General features: G+C 36.2%; 2 long non-coding RNA genes across 2 annotated transcripts in view; one reads left to right on the top strand and one right to left on the bottom strand.

The window, feature by feature from the left end:
- LOC148133298 (uncharacterized) overlaps window positions 1-4,588 on the bottom strand; it is a 35,282-nt gene extending 30,694 nt beyond the window's left edge. The window contains exon 1 of the long non-coding RNA XR_015747258.1: window positions 4,523-4,588. This is a non-coding gene — a long non-coding RNA (uncharacterized LOC148133298). The remainder of the gene's footprint in view (window positions 1-4,522) is intronic.
- A 4,418-nt stretch (window positions 4,589-9,006) lies between these two features.
- Window positions 9,007-12,519, top strand: LOC148133297 (uncharacterized). The gene is made up of 2 exons (XR_015747255.1): window positions 9,007-9,068; window positions 11,079-12,519. It is a non-coding gene; the product is annotated as an uncharacterized LOC148133297 (long non-coding RNA).
- Window positions 12,520-13,478: the final 959 nt, after the last annotated feature.

The raw sequence follows: 13,478 nt of genomic DNA, 5'->3' as shown, positions 1-13,478 counted from the left end.
AAAACAGCACTTTTCATGCACTGAAATTCTGTAATATTGGTTTCATTCTCAAATATTAATCATAATTACCACATTGAGAAAAGCTCTTTATTCTTTTTGAAAATGGGTGAAATCGTCTCAATGGATAATTTTGACCCATACTTGTGAAAAGTAAAACAAAGCTCCAGTGCTTTCTCTACCTTTAATATTTCTTTCTCATGGACAGTTTCATTTCTGTATCCAATTGCAAATTATAAATAATCTAACAATTAGATGGTTGCCCTAATAAAGTAAATGGTTTGGAAATAGTTTTCTCGTTAGAAGGTGGAAAATACGGAGCAAAGTGTTTCAATGAATAAAACAGTATTACAAAACTGGGGAAAATGATGAGAGAATATGGTTCACATCCTTGGTAACTAAACAAACTGCACAGCAGGGGAATACACCATGATAATTAGGGAATTACAGTTGTTAGTCACAGAAAATATGCTGCAGTTGTGGGTCAAAGATCTGAGGTCATGGCACAGGAAGCAAAATTGTAATTTAGAGACAGTGAGGAATTGGGGGCACACATTTCAGTATTGCAGATTTAAAGTCCACCTTGACGTCTGTCTGCTCTTGAAGACTAATTGCATTGACAAAACAAATACCATACCAGGTTGTAAATTAAGACTTGAGATTTTTTTACAGGTAAAAAATCCAGTAGTTGATAAAGGTGGTGATAAACAGAGTGAAACACGAACTCTGCATTTACCCTGGATCAAATCTCTTAGGTAGCTCACTTTGGTGGTTGATGGGATGTTCTCCACTTCTAGCAGTTGTAGCAATGTAGAGATTTAACAAGACAAGTGGTGAGTAGCTGGCCAGGTGTGCTCAGCTTGACTCTAAAATCCATAACCACAGCTCGTCTTTGTCAGTGTTAAGAACAGCGGGTGCCTCTGGGTTTAGTATATTAGAAATCAGAATAGGATCCTAAGCCCGTCCCTACTTCTTTAAATTGTGAGGAAGCATGAGGCTTTTAGGCCAAAAAACCCTGCCTTTATTTAATAAACTAGAATAAGCTATAAATGTTGTGATATATAAGATGAAAAAAACAAAGAGGGGAAAAATGTGGGGTAACATTTAAGTGAAGATGTTAAACATCCATTAATCACGAAAATGTTCAGACACACAGTTTAACAAATAAAGATATGCTTTAGATTACATAAATTTGAACTGCATTTTATTTCCATGGAACAGCTAAGCTTTATAGTTAGTAACCCTATTAAAACCAATGGAACTGAAACTTTCTTAATTTTGGCTGGATCATAGCTTTAGGGAGAAGTGCTTAGGAGTAAGAGTTACCAAAAGTCCAATCAATTGTCTCCTTTAAACTCGTCTTTCATGGGAAGCTACAAAAAGCTACAGTAAGCTGCCAGCATATTAATAGTTAGCTGAACTAATTAGATCCAGCTAATGTTGCAAAGTTTATTTCTGAAACATGGAAACAGCTGTTAGTGTAAAGTAAAAACCTGGCAATTATAACTATAATTATTCCTCAAATCTCAGAGGTCTTTGTAAAAGGTTTTCACCATAAATTTGGTATACTTTAAGAAAAACAAAAAGCTTTTATAAACTCAGAGAGTTTATAAACAGAACAGCAGCAAAGTGCCTTTGACCAAAATGCCTTTGAGCAGAGTTACCTGTACAAATTTGAACACATTTCAGTTTTCCTTGCTGCCTGCAGTGGCTTGTATTATATTTTACCCTCTATATCCTTGTAATACACCTGACCTGAGCCACAGGAAAAGACTGATAAGATGCATGTTAAGAAACTAGTTCACTATTAAGTTGTCCTCACTATTAGCTGGTATCTGACAACAAGAATATAAAAATAAATTGCATTTACACACTTGAACTAATGATCCAGAATCTTGGTATGATTATATATTAAATTGTCAAAATATGCATGTCCAAGTCAAACTGAAAAGACTTTAAAGTGTTTATGTTTGGATACCGCAAAATTGATGATTTTAATGCAAATGTAAGAAATACAATAAACATAACTGAAACTTTGCAAAGTTTAACTTAGAAAGCAATACATTTGTATTTGACTTACTCTTCTTTCAAGTCACACTGTTTGCAATAGGCTATGGTGTTGCAAAATCAGATGGCAGGATGTCAAGTTATAATAGGATTTTATACTATATTATGATGTGTACTAATTTGATAGTGTCTGTGTTGAAGAAGCAGGACGGGAAGGGTATTGATGTCTTTGAATTTTGGCATGGCAGAAGACTCCTGGGAATGCCATTAACAAGGAAACAAACTGATGGATCATCAGACAAATCAATTCATCGTTTCCACTATCCTACTTCAGATACAGTATGTGAAGACCTAATTCTCTACAGAAGATTCTGAAGCAGGGAAAGGTGAAAGGAAACAGAAGCAAAGGATGACCAAGTAGCAAGGTGAATGAATGGATTCACTTATAGTGGTGATAAGTGCATCATTGGAAGACCTAAAGGAACAGACTATGGATAGATGGTTACTTTGAAAATCTATCTACGTGCTCCCTAGGAGTCAAAAATGACTTGATGGCACCTAATCAACCAGTCAAGTGTCTGTGCAAACTTAACTTTAAATTCTTTGATAGATGTCTTCTATAGTAGCTCTAATATTTCTTAATCTCTGGACTGAAATACCTATATGATTTCTACATCAATCCATTCTGGAAATTGGTGTCTAATGGACTGCATTTTTTTAGACTGTTTTTATTTTTTTTAAATCTCAATTAATGTGCAAAGCTCCCTGACTTTCCATTTGGTCATGTATAAAATATGAATCTTGATAAACGGAACTTTCAACATACCGGTAATTTTCTTTTGTTACAAAAAACATTTAATTCTTAATAAAAGACCTATCAGATTTAGCCCAGATTGTCACAACTTTACACCAAGTCATTGGATTTACCAGACCATAGTTATTCCAGAATATTCTGGAACATTCTAGATATGAATATATTGGATTACATATTAAAATTGTATTTTATTGCTTGCAGGCCTGCTAAAGTCAGTGTGAGTGAATAGCTATATAAATTTCCCAAATAAATAAATGACAGCATATCGAATTATTCCCAATATAAAATAGAATTTAGCTGACAACTAATGTTTGAATTTTGATTGCATGAAGAGAATTATCAAAAATACTAATTACTTATCAGAAATCATTCTCCAAAAATAAAGTGGCAGTACTTATAATCAAAGTTTGAATGCTGTGATTTTCTCTGAACTTCATTGCTAATAAGATTCTCCTACTCTTATTTCAGATTACAGTTTACAAAGTTTATTTCAAACCCCAGGATGAATCATACAAACAAATGCTATTTTGATTTCAAGATTATGAACTTTTAATTTATAAAACAATACAAATGTGCTGGATCCTCAATTCCCACCAATCTAGCCAGTATAGTGCTTAACATGGGATAATAGACTTGCAGTTCAAAACATGCAGAGGGCACTATTGAATCCCACTGAAATCACTAAAGCATACCGCAAATTTCAATATAGATGTACTGAATTATAAACTGTAATTTCAAACTCTATACAGATATATAATCTAAACTGCAATTTTCCCCACTTCTTTCACACATTCACGATCGTCCTTATCATTCATGTGCACTACCAATGTCCATTGCTAAACACAGCTAAAAGATGAGAATAATACAGGAAGTCAAAAATACACCTTGAGAACTTACTAAGAGCTAATTGTCAAGTGGTATAAGACTCAATAAAGAAATATTGATAGAACATATCTGGCATTTTTCTCAAGGGCAAAGGAGACCTGAGTAATATATATGGATAAATATGACTTTATGATTTAGGCCTAAGATGGTAGGGAGTGATTTAATTGTTCACATAGAGAAACACATTGCATTTACCCTGTTTCTCCAACAATACGGCCTCCCCCAATAGGAAGTCCCAGCATGTTTTATAGGCATGAAATGAAATTAAGCCCATCCCCCAAATTAAGGCCTATATTAAAACATGCGAAATGGGGGAATGGTGGGGCGCTTGCCATTAGAAAGTACTTTTGTTGCACACCCGGATATGGTGCTGCCTGCATTGACCCCGATACGAAGTGCCCCACCAACGCCGAGGTCAACATCCAAGCTGTCGCTGCCCACCCGCCCAAACATGCAAGGGGGGAATTAAGTCACCCCGAAAAGACGGCCTAGCCATTTTTTCGGGGCTCAAAAAAATAAGACCCGGCCTTATTATATGAGAAACACGGTAGATTCCACCACACCTTAGACTTCTTTTTCAGTTTATGTTAAAGTCCTAAACAATCTATTATGGATACATCTCTCTCTCTCTCTCTCTCTCTCTCTCTTTCTTTCTTTCTTTCTTTCTCTCTCTCTCTCTCTCTCTCATTGATTGATAATTACTAGGATCCATATAACTAACAAAACTCAGAAAATCCATATTAAACTTAAAAATTCCATATTGTAATTTCAACTTTAAATTGCTATAAAATTTGTACTGCATGAATGTATGATTTTTACCTGCACAGCTGTTTCAGCTGTAATCACCCCATTCTCAACAAAGCCATCTTCCTCCTTGCTTTATTTTCAATAATAATAAGTGATTTGGTTTCCCACCAATCAGCAGGGGAGTTCCAAGCTGTCACAACATTCCTAATCCAGTGGAAAATGATTTTATTGTTGGAAACAATGAGGAGTGTGAAAGTTGCATGACAGATGGGATTGCACATGGAAAAAATAGTCTCTTAGGGAGTGGCACATTTGAGCAGCAGAGAAAGATTCACACCAGGAATATTGGCTGTGAGTCAAAGGTAAAGCTTATAATCATATTGACCATTTGATGCTCTTCCTAGATTTAGGTCCATTGACTATGCTTAATGAAGGACGAAATGCAGCTAGTATGAACCATGAAGGTTCATCCATTAGATACAGCACTCTCTCAAATATGTTCACAAAGTCCAAGGGATTACTCAACTATAAATGTCTAAAACTTAAAATACTAGTTTAATGGACATCTTGAGAGGAGGACGCTTCCTTTCAATCAAATCATGTATGAGTAATAATGGAAACGACATAAATAAATAAGGATTTCAGCATACTATATTTCTATTTAAATGTTCCTTCCAAAGCCAACAATTTCAAGCATCAGAAATATATTCCCTAAATATTTTACTTGTGCATGTATTTATCTTTGTAAATTCACATGCTATATGTTACATCATTTCATGTTGCCACTGTTAATTTGGTGTCATTATGCAAATGTGTTGTCAGTTATTTATCTTTATCTTTCCACTTTTGAGCAAAGGTTAATCTTTCTGCTGTAATTACATGCATTATTAAATAGATCTCGTCCTTATTGTATTTTTTCTGTTATAATTCCAAGTAGGAAAAATTCTGGTTTATATTCCACTTTATATTCTACCATCTTCTCAAGCCACCTCTGAATTCTCTGCCAAAACTCCTGGGTTTTTCTACATTTCCACCATATGTGGTAATATGATCTATATTCTTTGGTGCAGTCAGTTATTTTCATCAACCAGATACCATGTAATATCAATATGGTACTGCCAAAATTGTTTCTGAAAAAAAAATGAAACAGTTGCATTGCTAGAATTTTCTAAAGTTGCCTTTTGGGCTGCAGATGCGTGAAGTAACGTCATTAGTGTAAGAGCTTTGAATGAAGCTTTTGAATGAATGGGTTTATACACCTGCCTGTCTTGTGTAAATAGGTGGGAAAGTCTTGTGGTGTTGGTTGTTTTGGAACATACTTTGTTATTGGTAGTTTATTTATCTGACTGAGAAGTCAATTATTCTATCATATTTGTATTCGGTATGACCCATGGTGCTTTGAAAACTGTGTTACAAAGGCTCATAAGGAGTACAGTTATTTCTAAGATTGTAAAAGTGTAGCTGTAGTTGTTCTTTGGTTATTAGGTTCATAAGAAGATAGCTGTATTTTATCAAGATGTTGCTTGATTGTTGTGTGATAAGGAGATACATTGCTGTGTGTTGAGAAGATATAATATTGTTAGGTCTTTGGTTACATCTTTTGATAGATCTGTAAAGAAATTTCAATTGAACAGTGGTTGATCAGAGTGCCATGCTTCTAAGAATGCTCTTGCATTTTTTTCATCTGACTTGTTCTAAGATTTCCATTGTTTCTTTGTCGAAATTAGTTACAAAATGAACTGCAAGGACTACAAACATCACCACATAGAAAAGACAGGCAAAAGATCAGCAGCAAATACCTACAAACACCACCCAACTGTCAAAAGATACAATGAAATTTTATTAATTTCCTGCCACACAACCTCAGAAATAACGGCAACTCAAACTAGACCCATAATAGATACATAATCTCTGCCAATCAATCAACCTTGCCATTCCAAAATTCTTGCACTGATTATCTTACCTAGTAGATAAGCAGCCCAAAGCCAAACATGAAAACTCCAGCAAACTGACATGGTAACATTGACTACATATAAAAGAAAAAGGTTTTATGAGACTAATCAACTTGACATTCAACTATCTAATAAGTTAAGCCAATTTCTTTAGTGTCTGTGTGTGATGACTTGCACAGTTATTTCAGATATTGTGGTAGGTATTTTGTGAAAACTATTCATGTGGGGATTACATGAATAGGATAGCAAATGGCTTAATCTTTATTTGCAGAACTAAATAAAAATTCTATATAGCATAGGAAACTAGAGCCACATATCTAAGAGGACTTGAAAGTCTGTGTTTCTGGAACATGCAATTTAACAAACTTTATAAACTGATCGATATTGCAGTGAATCAAATGGCACATAGCTGCTTCCTGCTTAAGGGAAAAATATCACAAATCCCATTTTGTCAGGCAAAAGGAAGAAGGTTAAAGAATTATAGTAGATAGAAGACATAGATAGAAGATAGATATGTGTGAGTGAGAGAGAGAGACAGATAAATTATAATTCAAAAAAGTTCCGCATTAGAGACATATAAAATTAGCTTTAATTGTCTTACAAGGAGCTCTATAGTAAAATATACAAATTTTAGATGAAACTAAACCAGGAAAAAGACTGGTAGAAAGCCTGATTACTGGAAAAAGACAGTGAGTTGTTTCATTAGATACTATAAACATAAGCAATTAATACTGAGAATGGAATCTCTTAAATGTAGCTGATATATACATGTAATGTGCATGCATTTTTCAAATCATGTGACAGAATGAAAATTTCAGGACGTACTGTACATTGTTTCTATTTCTCCCATGTTTTTGAAAAATATAGTAAAATAGATGAATTTTCATGGTAATTTGAAAATGAGATGAAATTATGACAATGAGCCACCCACTGATTATTCTCAGCTATGTCTTGGAAAGCATCTAACAGCTGGTTAACATAACTACACTATACCACTGCTTACATGTGGAGCAATTTACCTTTGGCTGAATTCTCCTACTTCCAAGCTGGGCCATTTCAATTCATTCTTGACCACCTTCTAAAATTTGGCATTTTTCTCATTATCATAAAAATGATTCCAATATTCCAAATCAAGAAATGCTGAGATTAAAGTAAATGTTCAGAAATAGTTTGTTTAAAAAAAAATAATCTCAAAAATCTACAAAATTTCTACAGATGCGTACTACATACTTTCTATGGCCAATCACCTCAAATCAGCATATAATCTGATACTCTGTATATATTGGACATTAATATTACTGTATTTTTCGCTCTGTAAGAAGCACTTCCCCCCCAAAAAAAGTCCTTTGCGGTCTTTTGGTAAATAGCAGCCAGGCTGCAGCAGCGGGGTCCTTTTACAGTGCTGAACCCTACCTCTTTTGTCTCTTTTCCACAGTGCAGGAGTCAATAGGCAGAGCTAGCACATGAGAAGACACCTATCTATGGTCCTCTCAGGCTCTGCCTCCTGCCCTCACTACACTGCTGCTCCAAACATTTTTGCTTGTTTTCCTAAGTGCATCCTATGGTCTGGTGTGTCTTATGGGAGCAAAAAATATGGTAATTCTTACTTCCAGGAACTCATAGGCTCATTATGTTAATGACTGTCTGAAACAATTCTGAATGGGAAGTTCAATTAGTAAATAAAAATAACCAACAGATAGAAGAGTAAGACTTACTGATTTGCCGTCTCTCTGTGAGGGGGTAAAAAAGGAAAAAAAATGAGTCACTGTATGAGTAAATGTAATTGGAACAAGACAACAACTAGTGACAGTTTTAAGACTTGTGGACTTCAATTCCCAGAATTCCTCCTCCAGTCATGTTAGCTCAGTCTTAAACTCGCCATGTTTGAAGACCCTTGCTCTATAGCATATGTTCAATTAGTGACCATTTCGCATAACAACCAGGTTGTTGGAACAGAATGCTGTCCCTAAATTAGGACAGAGTGTAAATCATAATGATATGTAATTTTTCTGGTTACATTTACTGGGGCATTTAATAACACTGACAATTTGAAATTGGTACTAATGTGGGAAACCACTAGAAAATCCCAGATAGACCAATATGTTTAAAAGGATGGACAAGGGAAAGCCACTTTCATACTGTTGCCAAGAGTATAGTTGCATCCATCCATCAAATCCACCTTGAAAGAGACTTAAGCCAACAAGGTTGGAAAACCTTCCAGTATTAAGCAGTAACAGCAGCTTGCAACAAGCCATGATGCTGTCATATGTGTCATCATGCTAATACATACCTTGTATAATTTGCATGAGGACATCATCACACAGATGGTCCTTTGCCCCTCCTATTACTGTGACATTAATATGGGCGGTGGGATCCTATATTTATTCCTAAGGGGATCTGTGCCTTTCCCAGGCCCCTTGCCAGACATCCTGCAGGGACCACATCTGGACTAGCATTATTTGGAGTATGGGAGCATCCAGAATCCAAAAGTTTGAAACACAACCCTGTCTTTCACATATCCTTGGATTAAGAATTTGGGTACACACCAAGCTTCTAAATTCAATTCCTTTAAATGCAACAAGTGAATGTTTGCTCTCATTGCAGACAGATGTTAATCGGGCATTGTCCTCTATTCTGCAGATTAGTCATTGTCCACTGCATTAAAGGTAAAGAATCCTTGAAATCCAGCACAGTTCCTACTAACTTTCAGGACACGACCATAAAGAGATTTTCATTTTGGAGACAACACACAAATGCCTACTTCTAGGATGGGATGATGATGATGATGATGATGATGATGATGCCTTCCCAAACCAGGTCTAGGATTCCATTTCTAATCATGCCCGGATGTTGCTACCTAGTGAAAATGAGTTTGTCTAGATCAAAACAGGAAAAAGCCCATCCCAATCAGATCAGAACTGGAATTACAGAGTAACCAAAGAAAGATCAAGAGTAAAATCTGTTTGCCCAAACAATTTTAAACAGAGAGTCAAACATGAATGAAGGTGGATATATGTGTTTCAGGATAATGTTGCAGGATCCAATCTTGGGTTGGTCATCAGGACCAGCCCACCTTCAAGGAACTTCTCACACACTCTGCTTGAGAGAAGTTCTCTGAGGATGAGTCCGAAAGCTTGGAAGACAAAAACTCTGGTCCCCGTGACCGACCAAGATTGGATCCTTCAGTCAAATAAATATGAACAGAACACATGAACCGAACCAAAGATATCTGTAATAAAAGCATTTATTAAAGGTTCACCTAGCTGGCTGACCTTGAGCATACATCAAAAATGGCAGCCATGATAGTGCAATGAAAGCTGTACTTGGTTTTTTATGTGTTTTATACACAAAAAATAACAGTGCTTCAACCGCACCATTGTGGTTGCCATCTTGACTTTTTAAACCATACCCTGCTGCACATACCCTGTAAATGTAATTATATACCATGTTATACCCAGTATGTTATTATGATTATTATATTCCTCACTCGCTCACTTGATTTTGCTGCTGATCATGCATATCTTTCCTCCTGAAGAGTTTTACCTCAGTTTTATGTCTGCTTCCCAACTTTTTATTTTTCCCCAAATATATGCATTGCTTCATGTTTTCTTTCTTTGGAAAGAGAACCCTTTTTCTTTTCAAGAAAAACAAACTACCTCCTGAAAAGACTCAAATAGGCCATGAAGGATCCGTTTCATATCATTTTTGTGTCCCTTCAGAAGTGCAGGTGCAAGCAGTGGGTGTAGAAAGAGGCTCTGATCCTCTTAGAGAAGGTCATTTCCACCATTGCTATAATGGTTAAAAGGCACCAGCTCCTTCCTGTCTGTCATCGGCTGGGCCTTAATGTTTGGGCTTGTGGGTTTTGTTCAGTGCAAGTGGGCATGCTCTCTTTCTCAGCCATTTGCCAGCAGATTTGCTGGCTTGTTGCCCATCTTAAGTACCGTGTAGGCAGGATGGCGCCTCTGCTACTTAAAACAATATTTAATGTTTTACATCACTGCGGGCTTGCAGATTAATTTCCAAATCCATGAAGTATCAGCGGATCAGCATGAGGCTCGCTAATGCCACACTAGGAAATAATGCATGAGGGGAAGAGCTTAGTCTACAGAGTGCAAAAAATTAGAGGGAATATTAGCTACAGATTTTTTTTTTCAGCCTGCAATAAAATGTCCTTCTTTTACAGAGGCGCATACAGTGGGCTTGGGGAGGAGAAAAGCACATTCAAAGGTAAGGGAATCTGGGCAGAGACTTAGATACAGTTCTTATATGTAGGCAATTCTGATCTGCACTAAAAGAAATTCTCAGAGAAACAAAAGCATCTTTTGGAAATATTTATAACTTCATGCTGACACTAGGATAGGATTTTCCATCTCTCAAAATATATGACTGAAGCAGTAACAGAGGCTTTAAATTGAACATACAAATTTACTCCGACCTTCATAAGGAGGATTGAGAACAGCCAGTTTATCCATAAACCAAGCTTTAAAAAACTTTTTGAGATAGTGTGGGCCAGATTCCTTGAAATCTTCAAGACTATGGCTAATAAAAAAGAAAGAAAGAAATTTTACTCCAGAGGTCAACTAGATGAGTTTCATTAAGATGGGCCATTTGTCTTTCTTTCTTTTCTTTTTTTTTTTGTATTGGAAGGAGATCTATTTATAATCTTCTGTTTACAGGACTTACCACTCAACATTAATTTGGGAACAAAGAGTGGGGAAAAGGTCTACAAGTGGCACCTTAGCAGTTGACATCTGGAGAACAGCAGAGCAAGGAGACAAGTCGGGTGACCATATCTGTACTGCAAAAAGTTGGGTGACCATTAGAGAGCAGCAAAGAATTGACAAGACTTCGAAACTATGAAGAGATGCCTTATATTTTTATTTAAATGATAACACACACACACACACACACATACACACACACACATACACACACACACACACACACACACACACACACACACTGTGCACAAACATACCCTGAATCAGAATATGTTTTCTTTTTAGTGGTGCATTTCTGAAGTTTAACTGACCTACTGTACCTTAGGCTGAGCAACACAGACCTCAAGGACAGAGGGCTTCACAACTGAGATGCCAAGCCCAGGTGTTGCTCACCTTAACATTTATAGGAAAACTTTGGCTACTTTGTAGAAGGATCCATTTCCTGCTGGAACAAGTAAAGTTGATCATTCTCCCACATCCACAATTTTGAACTAATTCAGGCAATTTGAATCAGCAACATAAATCAAGAGGGCTTATCATAAATGTGAATCTGAAGCAGTTACTTCACTGAGCAGGTCAAATACATTCCTCCGTTTCGTTACAGTTATGGCTGCACAGAGGTAGCTGGACCATAGCTAAAAAATTCACATTTCACAAAAATAGTCAGTTGCAAAAACAACCCCCAAATGACAGACCTGGAAAATGCAACATATATTCCTTTTATACTTTTATACTTCAGTTGCTATTAACAACTTCTCCTGTATACATTACCTGCTCAAAGCATCCATGATAGTTGCCCATGTTTAATCAACATCAACTTGGAAAATAAAAACACAGGGGCAAAGTTTCCTGATGAATTGATTTGTTCTTAAAGGGACAAGAGAAACGTGATTTTGTCGATTGCAGTGGAAAGGTGGTTTCTGCTGCATCCTGTCAGAAGAGCTTTAAAAGCTAGGATCCCATTGGATGTTATCTTCATCATTGCATTATCAGCATCAATCTCTACATAGGGAGGGAAGGAATTCAAAGCACCTGGAGACATGACCATAGTAATCCCTGGTGTGTATATATGAAGATATTTTGTGCATGTAATTATTTATTTCTATATGTAATCATGCATAGGGACCCCATCCACAGTCAGTTGTCAGTTTCCTTGGGAGCCATTAATCAACCATTCTCTGTTGTCTCTCTCTGTAGTGCCGGAAAATATTTGCTATTATGCACTTTAATTGTGTTTTCTCTTGCACTCACTAGTGGTAACCTATTTCTAATTATTACGGAACATATTCAGCAGATAACAAGTTTCTATTCAGAATTGCTGCCCATCAAGTCCTCCCTTATTCTGTTTTCAAAAGGAAATGTATAAACGTAAGGAAATGTATAAACTTTTGACAACACACATTCTGACCTTGTGGTTCATTTCATTTACTATTCATTAATACATCAAAATTTCATTCTGAATAATCCAGTTGATTCTTGGCATCTTAAAGATACTATAAAACAAAAATATAAAGAAATGTTTTTAAAATATAAATCATACAATGCCAAACATAGATAGATCATAAATAAAAGTACTCTGAAAAAACCTGGCCACTTTTTGAAAGATCTCCATCTTCAGATTCTTCCACAAGGTGGTCAAGGTAAGATGGGTTGCAAACAAATTAAATAAACAAATAAATAAATGAAATATGTGGAGATCTAAAATCAAACAAAAGATCATTCCAAAGATTGGTCCCACCACCAAGAAACAATTAAACACTGGCTCCATTGGCCACCCCAAAGTTTAACTTCATTTGTAATTGTTTTTGATGATATATTTCTCTCTATGTATAATTTATCCTTTAGTTTCAGTATCTCTGTCATTCAATACCTTTTCTTATTGACCATAAGTTACTTCCCATGCTACACCTGTCCCTTGATTGAACTCAAGAGTCAAGTACATGTCTTGCGCATAGAATAAATCTGCCACCCACTATATGAAAAGCTTTGGGAGCAAATTATCTGAAAGTCCTTTGCCTTTGATTTTGAAGGACAGCTGCTGGGTTCCACAGAAAATATCAGGTGAGTTGGACTAATTATTTGGCCTGCCATACCAAATATCTAAAATTGCAGATTCTGTACACCTTCCTGTATCACTTCGTGTCTCCCGGATTGCTTGTACATGAGGAATTGCCACAACTAGGCAGCTTGCAATTTTGAACTTGATGTACGCTCAAGATCACTATATGTTGTTCATTAGGCATCAGCTCCACAATGGATATCTACTGGGACAAGGCAAATCAAATCATCCTGGATGTGAATTAATGGAAATATAGAAGGATGATCTGGTGTACAAGAACAGAAGCCTGTGCAACA

This window comes from Notechis scutatus, chromosome 1, assembly GCF_049901735.1.
Source record: "Notechis scutatus isolate UNSWTSFEM ecotype Mainland chromosome 1, rNotScu1.2, whole genome shotgun sequence".
NCBI lineage: Eukaryota > Metazoa > Chordata > Lepidosauria > Squamata > Elapidae > Notechis > Notechis scutatus.
The sequence above is the reverse complement of the archived record's forward strand: the minus strand, read 5'-3'. Positions and strand labels throughout refer to the sequence as shown.